A 12,155-nucleotide genomic window follows, 5' to 3' on the forward strand; every position below is an offset into this window, starting at 1 on the left:
ATTTATTGGGAGTCAGGTACTGGCAGAGATGTTTTTTCTTTCATAATTGCAAATACCAGAGCAAAATCTGAAAGGGAAGATAGATTTAGTGTGTCTGGTCCTGATGAAGTACTCATTAAAGTATTTGCCCAGGTGAGCATAAAAGGATGTCATCACAGCCCCACAGCTAGGAGAGGAAGCCTGAAATACCTTTTCCACACCAAATTACTGACTCACAGAATACCTGAGAGTGGATGGCATGTACAAAGACCAACTTTTCATCCTCTTTTCTCAGAGCAGGGTCACCTGCGGCAGATTGTTTGAAGCCATGTCCAGTAATATTTGAATACTCTCAGAGATACAAAGTCAAAACTTGTTTTTGGGCAAACTGATTCAGTGTTTGATCACCTACACAGAAATAATAAAAAAAACCCCCTTCATAATTCCAAGTAGAAATGAAACTTGTGCTTATTTCTTTCTGTCTTCTCTCTGGGTACCACTGAGAAGGGTATAACTTCATCTTCTTTATTTCCCCCCATCATCAGGCAGTTACCGATTGATAAGATTTCCCCTGAGATTTCCCTTCCCTGGGATAAACCCTCTCAGCTCTCTCAGTCTCTCATGGTATGCCTGATGCTTTAAACCCAGCCTCAATCATCTTAGTGACCCTTTGTTAGACTGTCTAGTATGTCCACACCTTTACTGTACTGGGAAATTAACTCCAGCTGTGCCTTACCAGTACTGAGGGACTGGATAGCTTGCCCAACCTGCTGCCAGCAGTTCTGATGCAGTCCAGGATGGTTTTCGCCTTCTCTGACACAAAGGACTTGACTGGCTAATGGCCATCTCATCATTTTTCGGGATCCCCAGATTCTTCTCTGCAAAGCAGCTTCTTAAGTCAGATTTACTCATGCCTGGGGTTGTTCCTCCCAAGGTGTAGGATTTCACATTTGCTCTTGTTTGACTCAATGGGTTTCCTGTTGACCCATATATTTTGAATAGTGGCAGAAACAATTGGAGGCAGAAACAACTGTTGTATCAGGTACTCTTTGGTATCATCTGAAAACTAGCTGAAAACTCTGTCTCATCACCCATTAATGAAGATGCCAAATGGGATTTGTCCCTGTATTGGAGGGAGGAGGTATCTCATGTTCAAGGAAAGGCAGAGTATGGAATGAGTAAGGGACAGTGGCAAAAATCTAGCCTTTGATCAGGTCTTCTACTACATGATTCATCTTCATACACATTCATTAATGCAGCTGGTTTGTGACAACAAACCACCTTTCAATGTAAGTTTTCATTTCTGTAGTCTGATATTCTGTGACTGTGACTTGCTCCTTTCTACAAACCTTTCTACTTTTAGATTGTGTCCTAAACATGCCTTGATAGTTGAGAGCTATTTAACTTCCAAGACCAAAGAACAGGAGCACTCATCCCAATGTGCCCAAATGTAATACACTCCATGACAAAAGACTGAGAAGGCAAAAGAGGCTACACAGCCCTGTCCCCACACAACCCTTTGGAGGGCCAAACAACAAGTAATTTGCTATGATATCAACAAATCAATGGGTTGAAACAGCTGGGGCTGAGGCCAAAAGGTTGCAAACTCAAAGGCTGCAAAGGTAACCGAGCCCTTCTGCAATCATAACCAAGCTGGGGAATGATCAGGAAAATTGCTTGAAAACCACAACTGCTCTGACACAAAATACTAATGTAGGCACAGCCTAAAGCATAGACAGCAGAGATCGAATTTTCTCTATCTCCAAGAAAATGCAGTAAAAAAATTAGTCTGAAACATGTGAGGGAACAAATATCTTTTTCCTTATTATCATTCCCTCATTTATCTCTAGGAATCAGGAAGTAGCTTCTGAGGGGAAGCAAGACAAGAGTCTAGAGAAATTAACAGGTGGCAGCTATATACATACACATACATATATATATATATATGTGTGTGCGTGTGTGTGTATGTGTATGTGCACACATATGTGTGTATAAGTCCAAATGCATAACTAATCTTTTCCCAAAGCTCATAAAATTAGGGTCATGTAAGTCCTTGTTCTTTCTGTATTGTAAAGAAACACATTTTGTTTTTTAGACTCAGTTTAGAATTCTCTGAATTAGTGCAGAGGAAGTCTTGCCAGCTTAGTAAATTCCTGATGAGACCCATATATTACAACAAAACACAGCATTCAGAGGCCTGGCCTACCTTGCATGAAAAGTTGAGAATACAGTCATCAATAGGTATTTTATGTTGCCTTGTAAGTTATTGATTTTTTTCTTTAAAAAATCAAGAAAAGAATGTGAAAATAATAAATCATGCTTACAAACTCTATTTTTTTCATAATGTATACAAATGTGTGTATAACAGGACTGAAAACTAGATTTCTATTAAAATCCCTGATGGTACTAAAGATCAAATTTACCTAATTGAAAAGCAAATACAAATCAAGTTAATGTACTGAATGTTTTTAAAAGCCATTTTTACTTTTCACAAATGTTTCCTTAGACTGTTAGAATTATTTCAATTTAAAATGGCATACTTATATTTTTATCAGCTGCAGGTTTGTTACACTAAGCAATAAAGGAGCTTTGTGTCATCCATCAAGAATGCTGAATTTTCTGTCAGTGTGACGATTCACATTTAATAAAATTAGTGCAAAAGTAGCAATTGGTTGAGCATTGAGCCCAAGAGAGTATAAAATTTGACCTACCTTTTGTATCCCATGAACAGAATGTAATTACTCAAATAGTATTAACACTCTGGAGTATTGCAAAATAGCCCACTGCAAAGACTCTTAGGATGCACCATGTTAGGGACAGGCTTGCTGCCCCCCAGTGAAGATATCAGGTGGCAAAGTGAAAAACAAGATGCCTTTTGTCCTTCCCCCCATACTTGTATTGGTTGCAGTGCCACCAGGGAACGAGTGGGTGTCAATCTGTCAGGCTCTCCTGTCAGGCTTTCCTTTTGTTGCATTCAAAGAAGACTGACAGTGACAAACTTTAGCTTTCAAATATCATGAATTAGAGCTAAATAATAGTGAAACGCTGCTCCTTGTCTTGTTTATCTTACATCCTGAACATATTTTCAGCTTGGGAAGGTTTACTTTATTTTTCTTTTAGTGAAGTTGACATGCTGATATGTTCATTATTCTAGTTTTAGGGCTGCTATGAAAACTATGAAATAAGAGAAGAGCCACAGTAAATTAGTGAGGATTGGTAACACTGCACCATAATAAGATGACTGTAGCAAACACCACTGGACATTGATGTTTGCATAAAATTTTTATAAGAACTTCCATTAACTATGTGCTTTACAGTCTCCTAAATTGTTTGAATCAAAAAGGGATCCATTTAAATATAAAATCAAGGCATATTCAGTTGGCACTAATTCTCTAGGAAGATTTGAGATAGGAAAATGTTTTGACTCAGGCTAAAAGTTTGTTGGTTATTGGAGGGTTTTAAAAATAACTAAGTAACCACTTTCAGAGCAACTATTTACTCTCTTTTTGAATTTGTTGAACCATTTTAGCTTACTATTTACCTAAAAGTCTTGCAGAGTGTAGCCTAAAATAAGAACTGTAAAACCAAGACATGGAAGTGAAGCAACATATGCCTGGATGCTGTTGATAGTTTTGCATATTGGTTTAAACCTAGGAGGGAGTATTTCATCTGCACTCTCAGTAGATAGCCAAACACCATGGCAAAGGCACACAGCTGACAAGTGACACAGCAGAGCACTGGTGTGAAGTGACACAAGCAGCTGAAAGGCGAGGAGACTTTTCTGCGTGCTTTGCTCATATGCTTTCCCTTCATGTTGCAAGATCTTAATTTTAAGGGTTGATAAATTATTTGGCTAACATGGAATCTCTGGAAATGGACCTCGGTGTTCAAGCAGCCAAGCAGCCAAACTAATGTCAAAGAAAACAAAATACTGTCTCCTAGTTCTCTCCTTCTGCCTTTTGAGCTGATTTTGACTGGACTCCAGTGTCTAAATTTTGAGCGTGCCTGAGGAGGCTTGTTTTACTGTTTGAGTAGGCCCACATATTCTGTGAGAACATTAAAAGATATTCCTGCCACTAAGCATTCATTATACCATGTGTTGGGAGGAAAGGGTTAGAACCACATTTGGTGAGGAGTGAATAATTTCACTTAAAGTCATCTTGCAGCTGGGAATACTAGGAATATAAGTGTGGGAAAACTCCATTCATTATACCTAGTATTCATGCCCTGCCTGTGCAGGCAGTGGGGCCCCAGCACTGTCTGCCAGGGTGAACTGAGCCTGGCAGAGCCTGTGTCCCTCCGTGCCTCTGCCCACGAGGATGAACTGAGCCTGGCAGAGCCTATGCCCCACATGTCTCTGCTGCCTGATATTGGTAGGAAGGGAACAATGAAAGTCTTTTCTGCATTGTGGCTGTGGTTTGCCGGTCTCCCTGGCTACCTACATTTGTCAATTCACACACCATGAAGTACAGGGCACGAGCAGTACCCAACTGATATCAAACTCTAGAGTTTTCTTATGTAACCTGTCTAGTTACCTGAACCTCAATTTAATAGGTTACAGCCACATCCATGAAGACAATTCTTCCTGCATTTAAGGAGAGATGTTACAACAAGCACTGGAAATTATTTGCACATGCACTGAGTTATTTTCCCTTCTAGTATGTTATATTACAGCCTGGTAACTTCAAATTCAAGTGGCTTACCAAATTCTTACTTTTCTACTCAAAGGAATTCCTTCTTTGTTAAAGAATCTAACTTGATTCTTATTTTGCATCTCTGGGGCTACACGTATCACTACTGCAACAGATAAAATATTCAGGACCTACATGACTTGGAGTTACTCTGTTTTGAAGAAGAGCCTGAGTCCAGAGTACATGTGTGATGATACATTTTAGAGAGACTGACAGTACAAGATGCCTGAGAGAGATTGAACCTATAAGCTGCATGTACTGTCTGGGGCAGAGTGAAATTTGGGCCTGCTTAAAAGCAAGGCTTGTTTTACTCTTGACTGGGGCAATGGTTTCTAGTCCTGTTTCTCTGTTCTTTGTGTGTAAATTCAGGACAAAAAAATTTCCTTGTTTCCCACGTGATTCCAAAAACTGTTCAGAAATTGCCGATATCTTTGTTATATTGACTAGCCAGTAAATTATGTTAATTAGCCAGGAAATTACATTGAATAGTCAGGAAAAGTGTTACCCACAAGGTAAAAGAGGATGTTAGCAAAATACAAGCTATATGGAAAGAATAATTGTATGATGGAGTCATTTTTTTAAATCATCAGATATGTGATGTTGTACAATGTTCTTTCAATAGGATGACTTAAGGACACATTTGCTAGCAGTAAAGAGATTCAGGAGAAAATAAATCTGATGGGTAAGGAAGATAACTTTCAACTCCTTAGTGTTTAAAAAAACCATAACTATCTCTAAAATGTTTAATTTCTAGGGCTGTGTAAAGTATGCCCTATACTTTACTGCTCAAATTTTAAGAAAAAGTTATTTCAGGACAGCTGATTCTACATAGTTGAAAAGAACCCTGATTAATTTTAGGATAACTAACTAGTAAAATATTTTCTCAACATAAGGAAATGTTTGGCAGAAATCACAGTGCATGGTTTTGGCACTATTGTAAGCTCCCTAAAGCAGCAGCTACAGGTGCTGTGAAAAAAGAGGGGCTCTGGTATGAATAAAAGAAAATTCTTGCCACTTCCTCGAGTTTTCTTGGGTAAGGGAAATTGGAAATTATATTAGAAGATATGTGTTTTATTCATAGAGAGATTTTAATCAACTTTGTTCTTATGTTACTATTTTGAGGAGAAAAAAAATGACTAAGAACTGAAAATAAGTTTATGTATTTCATTTAAGCACAGGTCTTTTCAATTTCAGAAACCCCAAATCTAAATGCTGTCTGTCATATCACTAAAACCCATGCCCATACTTGCTCCTCTAACAAGCCTTTAATGAAATCACAAAAACTTTGAAGTTATAATCCATCTGTAATTCACACAGAGTGCAATTAAGAGAAAGGACAGCAATCTTTTCTGAGCTAATCACACCCAATTTCCCAGTTTCCATTGCACTAACAAGTCTATGCTGACGCCACCTTTCCAACACAGAACTAGTCTGTCACCGATATGAACTGTGTCTGATCCATCATTAATACGGCCTGACTTCTATTTCACCTAGAACGAACACAGCCATGATCATAAACACTGCGAGATGGGTGTAAATAATTATTTTTCTTTCTTTACAAAGCAGTATGTGTTTCTTGAAACAAAGATTTCCAGGCCCAAGAAAATTAAAGCCTGACTTGTTTTGAAAACCAACTAATCACATCTTCGGATCACAGAATAGCTCAGGAAAACTTTGCTCAAATGGTTGACTCTGTGAATTCTAATAAAGCCACTAAAGTTGCCTATAACAACTTGTTTCTTGAGTTTGCACTCCAGTGTTCTGCTGACACAGCTGCAACAGAGACACACGGTGTCCCTGAGCTGCAGGATCCCTCTTGGACAAAAACATTGATCAGCAAAACTCTACTGTTAGCAGAGTTGCTCATTTCATTCACTGGATGAGTACTTTGCAGACTGTATAGATTGAAACTGTACCCTTCCCATTTAGAGCCCTTATCTGGGAAACCACATTTACATCTCAGTCAACAGTCTCAGTCCCTACTTCATAATGTTCCATAGGACTTTCTTTCATCCCATTGCACATGATAGAAACTAAAGAAGCAAAAGTTGCAAGACAGCTCTCATGTCACAGGAAAAATTGCTTCCTGCGCATCATCAGTTAATACAATTGGATTTTGTTCTGGAATTTGCGTATAGACACTGCTCATCTGCACACGGGCCAACAGAGTTGTTAAGATGTCTCGGTTTCAGCACCAGTCATTTGGCAATGTATTTAAGGCTAAGTAGCATCAGTAAAGCTTACGGCAATAAACAAAATTGCCAGACTGACTTTACACTTTAATTAATTAGAAATACTTGTAAATTATCGTTATATCTTTTAGATGTAAGGCTAGCATTAAGTAAAGTAAATCACCACTAACTGTTAAGAGAAGTTGATAAAAAAAACAAGGATTTTAAAAAAAAGTAATTAAAATTAATAAAAGATGACATTTTTTATAATGGAGACAGAAATGAATGCAAGGATGAGAGGCTAAGAAAGCATGGAAAACAAATTTTAAATAAGAGAGTGGCAGTGGCAGATACATAAATTGCTATTTGAGCTTTCAGACTTCCTTAATTTTTTGCTGCAAGGAATAAAGGACCATTGTGTATTCTAAAAAATCAGGAATGTCTGTGGGGGGGCCACAGAGTGCAATGCAGCACTTAGCATTTTTTATGCAATTTTTTATTGCTGTATGACAAATACAGGTTGTACATAATCCAAGATGTAACAAACTGGGAACAAATATCATTCTTGAAAAAGTGACTGTAAAAACTCAGCTGTTTAGGGCTCTGCATCTTATGTGTCTCCAAGGGTGTAAATCACATCTGTTCAAAGCAGAACTTGGTTTTTTTTTTGCTTCTAGAAATATGGCCAGAAGGCTTCCTTTGGGATAAGAATATTCTACTGTGTTTCTTTTGGATTATGCATCCTCCTCAGGAAGATGATTTATTTGAATATATATTTCTGAGTGTGATAGGTAAGCCAAAAGGAAAGCAGAAGCTTCTTGTAGTACCAACTGCTTGCAGAAAACTTTACTTATAGCATAATGATTCAGAGCTGACTCTGAATGGCAGTGGAGCACCTCACCTGGCTACTTATATTAACTGATGAGCAAAGTTAAAATGGTAATATGGTTACCATGGTTATCTGCTCAGTAACTAATTGAGCACAAAGGTTTGAATTTTTCAGCATGTACCTAAAAATGACTAAAAATCCATTTGACACATATAGAGGCCCTACCCCAGCTTTGATAATAATATCAATAATAAAAAATAATAATAATAATTAACTTGCAGCAATATGCAGTATACCACTGCCTCATGCTAATATTTAAAATCCAAATGAAATAAGATACTATGAAGAGCAGTCTTCAACTGCATTGAACAGTATCTCCTCTCTGGGGCTGTTGGCTTACTTCTACATGACAGGTCTGAGAACCGGAAGGGGATGTTTCAAAATGCCTGGAATTTGTCACCTGAAATAATAAAACAATCTCAGCATCCAACTTTGGTTTGTAGAACCCTTTAGAATGTCACTTGGCCAACAATGACAGAGAGGCCCCTGTACTGCTCAGATTTCAACCAGAAAGCACCTTCTAACCTCAAAAATGAAACAAAGTAGATAACCATCTTTTTGAAGCCTAATTGAAATGTCTTCTTGAATGACAGCAATGCCTGTCACACAATCCAAGCATGTCTGGAAAAAAGCATATGAATGGCTGTCTTCTCACATACCAACTTTTACAGGTATGAATTCTTCCTATTTCATTTTTTTTGCGGCATTATTGGTCCATAAAAATCACTGCACATACATAAAATCAGTTTGATTTGTAGTTAAATAGAACATTTAATTTCTTTCAATACAGAGTGAACATGCAAGGCTATGTTCAGCCTGTGTGTGACGACAATACATACAAAACAAATATACCCTGATTTCTGTATTACAGATGGGGAGGCTGGGCTATAACCCACACAGAAGCATAAGCAAGGTGCTTCTATCACATTTAGTATCACCTGTTGCACCTCTGCCACAAATGAAGACTGAGTTTTGGATGTATAACTACAAGTTTTCTGACAGTTTTTGTTCTGGTTTATAGCAACAGACAGAAGGGAATGCAGCCTAGCCTGCTGGCACCATAGTGTTAAGTGCAAGAGATAGTAAAATACTTGTCAGCTGAGTGAACAGAAGAGGTTTGAGTGCATGCAGAAATAAGATTGCCTGAGGAAAAACTGGCAGCTTTACTGAAGAATTTTCCAGCAGGAAGGACACTCTATTACCTGGGACATTTCATTGCTTTCCCCTACTCCTCTATGTTCTTCTCTTTCCCTCTTGCTTTTAACCTGAGGAGTGATTCCAGGGAGCTCCATTTCTACTCAGGCATCTTGTACAAGGGCTGCTCTAAAATGCCCAAGCCAGAAAGGGTGTCTGTATTAACAACAAAGTAGCAGTGGCTTTAACTTTGTGACATAAGGATGCAAGCTTGTTCAGACAAACTGGCTGGTGCTGAGATTGCAGGAGTGGTGGACACACTACAATCACAAAATAATAGAAAAATTTAAGTTAGAAGTGATACCTAGAGTCTATCCAGTACGAGTCTGTTTGAGACAGGTCTAGTTAGAGCAGGTTCCTTGGAGCAGTGCTCAGTTTAGTCTTGCACACTCACATAGATGGTGATGCAACAATCTCACTCAGCTTGTTTTCCAGTAACTGTGTGCCCTACTAGCAAAGAACATTTCTCCTTTACATCTATATGGAACTTCATTTGTTCTAACTTATGTTCATCATCTTTCAACCTGCTGCTTGCATCAGCAAGAAGAGTCTGTGGGTGTGTCTGCAGCACATCCGTATCCTCTGATCAGGTATTCACAGACAGGAATAAGGCTTCCCCAAGGCCCACCCACTTCATCTTTAGGCTAAACAAGCTCTCCTTGTCCATCACCTTGGATATCTTGCATATTCTTTCCTGGACTTGCTCCATTGTTCAATAGTTTTCCTGCACTGGGGAGCCCTGAACTGGACACAATACTCCTGGTTTAGTCCCACAAGTGCTGCATTGAGGGACAGGTTCACTTCCCTCAGCCTGCTGGCTGCTGCTTTGCTAATACAGCCGAGCATGTCAAGTGCTGCTTTTGCTGCCAGACCACAACCTTGACTAAAGATCATCTTGTCATCTGCAGGACTTGTCAAGTCCCCAGCTCTTCTGCAAAACTGTTTTCTACATAAACATCCCTCAGACTGTAATGCTGAATAGAATTATTCCGTCCGTACCAGTTGCAATGCTTCCCATTTGCTTTTTTGACATTCATGAGATGTCAGCCCATTTGACCAGCCTGCTGAGGACCCATTGAATGCCCTTGACCTCCGTCTTATGAACTTCTTGTCCACGCTGTCCCCTGTGGGGTGCTGGTAAATTTGCAGAAAGTGCACTTTGTCCCACCACCAGAGTTATAAAGCTACTGGCTGGAACAGTGGTCCCAGAGGACCACTGCTAATTACTGACTTGTCAGCTGGACTGTGCACCCATCCCATGCAAATGGTTGGATACATCATTTGAACTGCCTTTAAATACAGGCAATGGTGGTAAACGATCTGTTTGTCCTGAAAAAAAAAGGAATAAAAGTTCAAGCTGGACTAGGGAAGAGTAGAAAAATAAAGGTTAGTGAATGAACTGTTAAATGAATAGCCCTGAGCAAAAGAGATGCACTGAACCTGAAGGTCTGGTACTGCCATGAGACTGGGGGAACAGAGCTGAAGATTTTGTCCATAGTGCTTTGTACAGTGTGAGATTTCTTTCCTCCAGCCCTTAGAGAAATTCCTCTGTTCAGTTTTATTACAATAGGGTTTCTTTCTTGTATCCCAACACTATTCTCTAATGTCAATATAAAATATAAGAAATTAAGGTAATAACCAAAACTTATTCCTTGTAACATAACCTTAATCTTAGTATACAGTATAAATCTAATATATTATCTAAATGAGGGTTCTACTTGCTGAAAAAAATCTAAAACAAAATGTCTGAAGTAATATATTTAGTATTTTTATAACTGATTAACAGTTTAAGATTAGAAAATAATTTCAGCTAAATTTCCCTGCACTGAAAGTTTAAAAGAAATAGCTTTGAGTACAACATTTTGCTGGCTGAAAAAACTTCCCATCAGCCACTGATGATATTGCATGCACTTAACAATGGCTGGAGACTACAGATGGCTCTATACAACTTAATATCCAAGGTGCAGTCTTTGGATTCAAGGTATAGAAGGTTGAGTTGTGCTGCTATCTGTATAAAAACCCATGTACAAGATTTAGATAGATGTAGATAACTGTTTCAGCTTTGTTCTATTCAATTAGGTTTGATTTATTTACACATTTATACATTAATGAATAGCTTTTCATGATTTTGCTGCAAGGGCATGTATTCAAAGTGCTAGTACCAATAAAATTTCAACTAATTTACATGAGGCCTATTGAGATATGATGTTCCATCAAAAATGCAGTTTGTATGACTGTTCTTAGATGGCAATGGTTAAATGAGTGGCATCTCTTTTCCTCCCAAAACTCATTTGTTGTAGGGTCTTAGGTATAGTCACTATTTATTTATCCTAGATTTGATGCTATTATCTGTTACGAGCTCGCTTTTCCCCAACTACAGTGTTAAAACTTAATGTATAAAGAGAATTAAATAATATTCTAGTTATTTTATTCTTGATGGATTTCAAAATAATGAACAGCTCTCTTTAATATTTGCAGGACATATTATGAAGCAAACAAGCAGCCTTTCCTGATTATAGTCTCTGCCAAGGACAGTTTTATCACAGTTTTCTGGGGCACTGTCATGATTTGTTGACTTTCACCATCACTACAGTGATGTTCTGGCTTCACTCCCAGAAGCCAACAAATGACTTACAGGATGTGCAAAAAAAAAAAAAGGGGAAAAAAAAAAGGAAGATAGGGTGATATGTAGGGTTTAAATTAGAATGAATCTTTGGGAAAAACTTCATTGGAAATCTCATACGCTACTTATGCTGCATCCCAGCCTCCAACAGGCCCTGACCAGTAGCATTTTTTTGGGGATTTTCATCTTAGTTTTTGGATTGATTCACATTAAACTTTTTTCAGCCTATGCTGAAGTTTAATTAGCAATGCTGACAAATCTTGTGCACATTTTCCAATAATTATAAAAGGAATTTTTAGACAGAGAGTGCAATGCTATTGTAACAAGAAAAAAAATACTGCAGCATTTTTCTATGTAGAAAAGGTGCTACAAGGATTCATATATCAGCAAACATAAAATCCCAAAATATTCACCACTTTTGTGATGTTCTTGATCATCTTTCTTACATCCTTCTTCTAGTAGGCCCATCTCTGATATTAACAGAAGGAACAAGAAAAGTAGGTCTATCAACTTTCATTATTTTCAAAATAAATAAAATAAATTACCTAAAAGAAGTCCAGTATTTGTGGCAGAAACAAGAGAGATTGATTTCTGCTGCTCCCCCAGCT

Source organism: Zonotrichia leucophrys, chromosome Z (genome assembly GCF_028769735.1).
Source record: "Zonotrichia leucophrys gambelii isolate GWCS_2022_RI chromosome Z, RI_Zleu_2.0, whole genome shotgun sequence".
NCBI lineage: Eukaryota > Metazoa > Chordata > Aves > Passeriformes > Passerellidae > Zonotrichia > Zonotrichia leucophrys.